Consider the following 7080-nt stretch of genomic DNA (forward strand, 5'->3'; position numbering starts at 1 on the left):
CAGGGTGATAACCATGACCTAAGAGTCTCACTCCTCCACCATCTCCTGAGGATGTTCTTGGCAAGGTCATGACTGTGTCTGAGAGGGCTGCGCCCAGAGTATCTCCTGCTACCAGGCGGTGGTGGGTCACGGGCTCTCAGCTGATGGGTTGTCAAGGGCTCAGATGCCAGTCATGAGGGATGGCCAGGGCCCTCGGGGCATGCAGAAGTTGGGAGCTGAAAAAAGGGCACCAGCAACTTGGGGACAGGGAGGGTGGAGAGGATGGAGGACAGTGTCAACCTACTCTTCATGGACGCCACCCACAGCCATATGTGTGTGCTAAGGACTGATGCTGAAGCTGAAACTCCAATACTTTGGCCACCTGATGCGAAGAACTGACTCATTGGAAAAGACCCTGATCCTGGGGAAGATTGAAGGTGAGAGGAGAAGGGGACAACAGAGGATGAGATGGTTGGATGGCATCACCGACTCAATGGACATGAGTTTGAGTAAACTCTGGAAGTTGGTGAAGGACAGGGAGGCCTGGCATGCTGCAGTCTATGGGGTCGCAAAGAGTCGGACACAACTGAGTGACTGAACTGAACTGAAGTCACTTCAGTCATGTCTAGCTTTTTGCGACCCCATGGACTGTAGCCCATCAGGCTCCTCTGTCCATGAGGATGCTCCAGGCCAGAATATAATATTGGAGTGGGTTGCTATGCCTGCCTCCAAGGGATCTTCCTGACCCAGGGATTGAACCTGAGTCTCTTACATCTCCTGCATTGGCAGACAGGTTCTTTACCACTAGCACCACTTGGGAAGCCCCCACAGCCATACTTGTGCACCCAAACACACGTGCGTTGTCACCATCCCACTTTCAGACACAGGTACATCCACACACTCAGGCCTACAGGCTCAAGTGTTTCCTCATCAAAGCCTTCCCAGCCCACACACAGACACACAAGCCTACGCACACATTCACAATTCATCAAGCAAGCAAGAAGGGCCGGATGCCCCTGAAATCATTCTTTCTCTCCTGTTCCACCCTCTTTCATTTCCACCCTACCCTGGCCATTCTTCTCCACGTCAGCCAGGTGTCCCAACCACTATATCACCCCCAAGAATCTGTTGGAAATCCTGAGGGTTGTAGCCTGGTTCTCACACCCCTGGTGAGTCAGGACTTCACCTGCCCAGGCCATCTTGACCCTGACCCTGTATCTGACCCCCAGCCTCCTCTGCTCACATGCACCACACCCTGGGCTGCATGGAGAGATGTGTCTCCCTGCTGGGCTCTCGTGGCACACCCTGGTGCCTCCAGCTCTGGTGATGGCTCCTGGAGATTGGAATTTGCCATGAAAACCTTGGTGAGCCTAGCCATTAGGGAGTAAGATGCAAAAAATGTGTGTACAGGTGACTTCCCTGGTGGACTCGTGGTTAAGACTTCACCCTTCTACTGCAGGGAGTGTGGTTAGATCCCTGGTCAGAGAACTAAGATCCCATAAACTGTGCTGTGCAGCCCCCAAAAAATTAAATTAAAAAAAATGCATATTCCGGAGTTCAGACCCGAAGAATGTCACCCAGTAGTCAAAACACAGCCTCCAACCAAGTCCTGACCCATATCACAGCTGAGCCTTGACCGCAAACCAGCCACAGATGGAGCCTTGACTCCAGTTAGAGACTGTCCATCAAACCTGGCTGATACCCTGAACCTTGACCCTGGTCGTCTGTGCCTATGGCCTGACCCTGACCCTGACGACAACCTCAGGCCAGACCCTAAACCAAAAATGAATGCTAAAAAGCCTTGATCTTGGCCACAGTCTGGATCCTGATCCTGACACCCAACACGAACACTTTCCTAGTTCACAGCCTGAGCCCTGATGGCAGACTGAGCCATGACTCTAACTCTAAAATCAACTATTTCACTGTCTATAAACTGAGCACTGTTCCAAAGCACAATGACCCTGATCTTGACCCCAGTGAACCCTTATCTTGGCCCAAGGTTGAGTCCTGATCTTGACCCCAGACAGAGCCCTTAACCTCTCCCAAAATGAACTCTTACCCCAGTGACAGCCTGAGCCTTGACCCTGGCCCCAGACTGAGTGCTAACCCTGACTGTAGCCTAGCCCTGATCCTGACTGAAGCCTGAGGCCTCGTCCTGAGCCAGTCCTCTCAGAAAACTCTGCCTCTGTTCACAGAAGGACTGGCCCCACCTTCCTTTCCCAAGTTCAGGAAACTTTAGCTGAAGCCTAGGAAGACTTGCAGAACTTTCCACAAGAGCCACAGGACAGCCTTTGCCACGTGGCAGGAGGTGGGGTCTATCCTCATTTCACAGGTGAGGAAACCGATTCGCACGGAGGCTTAACTTGTTCTGCATGGTTCCAATGAATAGAACAGGAAGTGAAAGGCAGACACTATAGGGAGACATTTCAGAAAGCATTTCCCAAACTTCTGGGCTGGGCAAGGACAGAATGAGCCGCATGCAGAGGCCTGAGTGCCATGTCACTGGAGGCGTGCCAACAGAGGCGGGGGACTTGTCAGCTGGCGAGAGGCCTACAGGAAGTGGAGGGCCCCCCAGCCCCGAGACGTCAAGGAAGCTTCACGCCTCACTCAACAGCTTCCTCCCAACCCTGATGGCCACACCTGGAAGACCTCTAGGCCACCATCTCAGGAGGGAGAGACCCAGCCCCACCAGGTGGGACCAGAGCTCCACCCTTCCCTGCTCAACTCCTCTGACCAGCCCTTTAAGCTGTCTGGACCAGGCATAGACGGGAGACAAGGCCCACCTCGCCAAGCTGGCCATCGGGCAGTGTCACTCCGTCCCAGACAGGCTCTCTGTCCCAGTGTGAGTCCCCGCTCTGCCCCAGGCTCAGAAATACACATCCAGGACTGGCAGGACATTTGCCACCGTTTTCAAAATGCCCGAGCGGCCTCGCCCTCCCCTCATCCTCGTTTTGTTGACTCGGGACACAAAGACCAGAGAGGCTGAGCGGCCTGCCTAGGGTGGCACAGCCAGGCAGGGGCACGTCAGGATGCGGACCCCAGACCCTGGCACCTGCCCCACTCACACGGCCCCACAGCTGCCCCAGTGGGGTTGGAGGATGGTGGGGGGACCTGGTGCCAGGCGGCAGAGGCTGGGATGGGGGGCTGGATGGTCCCTTGTGCCGCCACCCCCCCAGGCATCCCGGCCTGGCTCCATCCACCGGCCGCCCAGCTGCCCGCACATCCGCCCAAGCCCAGACATCAATCCACACCAGGGCCCTCGCTCCCTCTTTCTTTTCTGCCCTCCTCTTCCCTCCCCAACTCACGTCTTTTTTTTTTTTTCCCCTCCTCTCTCTCTTCCAACATGTCATTACAGTAGAAACAAAAAGTGTCGGGACAATGCGGGCATTGACGAAGGCCCCCTCGCAGCCCCCTCCCCCCACGGTGCGTGCCAGCACTCTTTCCACCCGCCCAGGGCTGGAACCACTGCCAAAGGAGCCCTGCTAATAAACAAGAGGAACCAGATAAACCAGGAACACAATAGAGGGATTTGTTGCACTTAGAATGGTGGGAACAATGTCAACGTCGCGCGCAGCTGCTTCTAAGCCCCCACCCCACCAAGTCCTGCCAAGCAGCCCCCTTGTCCCCCATCCCCTCTGATTTATGAAAGGTCAGAGGGCATCATGGCTAAAGGGCCCCTTCCTCGCATCCCTCATTAACCCTTCGGACACAATGATCCCTTCTCTGGGAGGTGGTGAGTGGGGGGCGTGTGTCATGCACAACACTTCCTGGAGCTGCCTGGCCATGGTGCAGGGGGAGGAGGAGCAGGCTCCAAGATGCCTTCAGGCCACAGGCTTCATCTGGAGTCACAGCCTCACTGATGGAGGCCTTCTTCTTAGTGACCCCCAGAGGTGTGACCAGAGCCACAACTGGATCTGATGGCGACGCAGGCTGCTTCCTGAGCCGTGCTTTCAGGGCAAAAGATTTGTTCTCCAACGTCCTAGTGGGTGCTGAGTCCCTCCCTAGATGTTGGGGTGTGAGAATAAGCCAGACATAGTTCCTAATTTGGGAAAGCACAGGTTGATGGGTGTGGGGGAGCCCAGGGAAGTGGGGGAGCCCAGGGAAGGAAAATCTGGGGAGAGTTCTGGCAGGAGGTAATGTTTGAGCTGAGGAGGCAGCACCAGCAAGACAGTCCCCAAAAGTTGTCAGGAATTACATATCCTGCTCCACCACTTGACCACAACGTCTTCATCAGCAACTTGGAGACAAGAAAAATATCCACCTCAAAGGATACTTGGAAAGATGAACTGCTACAAATAAGATGCTTAGAAAAGAGCCTGGCATGTAGTTAAATTTCAATAGGTGTGACCATTATTATTACAGTTGATGGTGGTGATGGTATGGTGCTCACAGCCACCCTGAGCTTCATAACATGGTCGTATAGATGGGCAGATGAGGCTGGAACTCCCCTTGGATCATAGCTAGTGCTTACAGACCCAGGATTCCAACCCAAGTTTCCATACTCCAAACCCAGGAATCCTGCTTACTCAACTGGTTTGGGATGGACACTCAAATTAGGAATCTGGGGTTATGGGACAAAAAAGTGCTTAATGACCTTTTTGGGAGTTAATCTCAAAATGAACTTCAGCCTGTCTTCCCTCAAAAAAAAAAAAAAAAGTCGCATGGAATCCTCTTAGTCCCTTCACATTTAAGCCCAAACTGGAAGAAGGAAAATGCATAAGAAAGTCTCCTATTCACCCACCTCTCACCTCTGCTAAGCAGGGGTCTCTTGATAACACTCTGATCATTCCTGCCCCCCACAAACCATCCCCACCATCCCCGCTGGGGCCCCAGGCTCCTTATGTGGGCATTGACTATTCCTCCAGCAGAAGAAAGCCATGTTAATAATAATCACTAAACACCAATCCTTTAGGAAATAAGATTAGCTCTACCTTCAAAACATATTCAGAATGCCCAGTCTCACTTCTATTCTACATTGTACTGGAAGAGCTAGCCAGTGCAATAGAGCAAGAAAATGAAATAAAAAGCATATAGGTTGGAAGAAGCAACACTATCTTTATTCATAGGCAACAGAATCATCTCTATAGAAAATCCTAAATAATCTACAGAAAAAGCCTACTATAAAAAGTTAGTGAGTTTAGCAAGGTTGCAAAATACATCAATATACAAAACAAACCAACTATATTTTTATATACTCGTAAAACAGTAGAAGTTTTAAGATTTTCCATGTCATTTAAAATAAAAGTATAAAATGTGAAATAGGGATAAATTCATATATAAATTCATGATATAATAACGCTTAAGAAGTAGAGAAGACCTGACCTAGGGAACTTCATACAATGGTGTTTTTACTAGACACTGTAAAGCAAGAGACAAAAGCAACTGTTTACAAATACTATATATTAGTTGGTGAATTTATTTTTTACAAGGCATGGGTTAGCAATTCTAAGACTGTTTTATATGTTCACTGTTTGAACAAATAGGTAAATATGCTATAGATAATAAGAGCTCTATTTCTGTGTGTTAGAGAAACAAATTACAAATAAGTAATAGGAAAAGCCTAGAATAAGCCCTGTTGTGCTCGAAAGTGAAAGTGAAAGTCGCTCAGTCGTGTCCGATTCTTTGCAACCCCATAGACTATACAGTCCCTGGAATTCTCCAGGCCAGAATACTGGAGTGGGTAGCCTTTCCCTTCTCCAGAGGAAGAAGGGATCTCCAACCCAGGGATCGACCCCAGGTCTCCTGTCCAGGTTGTGCTGGAAGTAGAGCTTAATTTCCATCTCCTCAGCTGTCAGCCAGACTTGGTGACTCACTTCTAACAGATAGAGTAAGAAAATGGAAAACAGTATCCCTATAATGGAAGAGCCTGGCAAACACAACCTTAACCAAGGAGTCAAAGTTGACATTACCATTAACAAGCCATATCAATATCATGTTATTCCTAATGCAAGGGGCTTTCCAGATGGCGCTAGTGGGAAAGAAACTACCTGCCAGTGCAAGAGATATGAGACAAGGCTTTGATCACTGGCTCAGGAAGATCTTCTGGAGAAGGACATGGAAACCCACTCCAGTGTTCTTGCCTGGAGAATTCCATGGACAGAGGAGTCTGGGGGGCTACAGTCCGTAGGGTCACAAAGAGTCAGACACAACAGAAATGACTTAGCATGCACATACGCCTAATATGATGTGATGAGAAGGGGACCTCCCCATGTAGTGTTTTTCTCCAAAATTCATACTTTCAGATTAATAACGAGAAAATATCAGAAATAGCCAAATTGAGGGACATTCTACAGAACGTCTGACCAGTATTCTTCAAAAATGTTGAGGTCATGAAAGATTCCTGAGAAACTGTCACAGATGGGACAAGACTAAGGAGACACGACAATTAAATGCAATGTGGGATCCTGACTTGGATCTTGGAAAAAAAAACAGGCATTAGAGGAAACTGGATGAAGGATATACAGGGGCTCTTTGTACTGTCTTTACAACTGTTCTGTAAGTTTAAAATTATTTCAAACTAAAAAGTTTTTTAATCATATCATTTAATATAGCATAAAATACAAAATGCTTAGGGATAAATTGGACAAAATGTGAAATCTATAAAACATTGTTGAGAGACATTAGAGAAGACATAAATGGAGAAATATAACACATTAATGGATTAAAAGTCTCAATATTATTATAACATCAGTTCCCCCCCAAAATTGCTCTATAGATTTATTTAAATCCTAACAAAAATCCCAACAAGCTATTTTGGAGAAATTAACAAGATGATTCTAAAATTTATATGGAAATTCAAAAAGAACAAAGTCAGAAGAATTTTACAGCCTAATCTCAAGACTTATTATAAGGCTACAGTAGTCAAGACAGTGTGGTATTAGCATAAAGAAAAACATGAACGGGAAAAATAGAAAGCTCAAGAACAGACCCAAACATATGGTCAACTGGTTTTCAACAAAGTGCAAAAGACGAGTCATCAGGGAAGGGAGAGTCTTTTCCACAAATGGTACTCAAACAATTGAATAGCCGTTTGCAGAAGAAAAACAAAAGCCTCAATACCTCCGAACAGATCACTGTAAAACTTCTAGAAGAAAATATAGG

Source organism: Bos indicus x Bos taurus, chromosome 5 (genome assembly GCF_003369695.1).
Source record: "Bos indicus x Bos taurus breed Angus x Brahman F1 hybrid chromosome 5, Bos_hybrid_MaternalHap_v2.0, whole genome shotgun sequence".
NCBI classification, from domain to species: domain Eukaryota; kingdom Metazoa; phylum Chordata; class Mammalia; order Artiodactyla; family Bovidae; genus Bos; species Bos indicus x Bos taurus.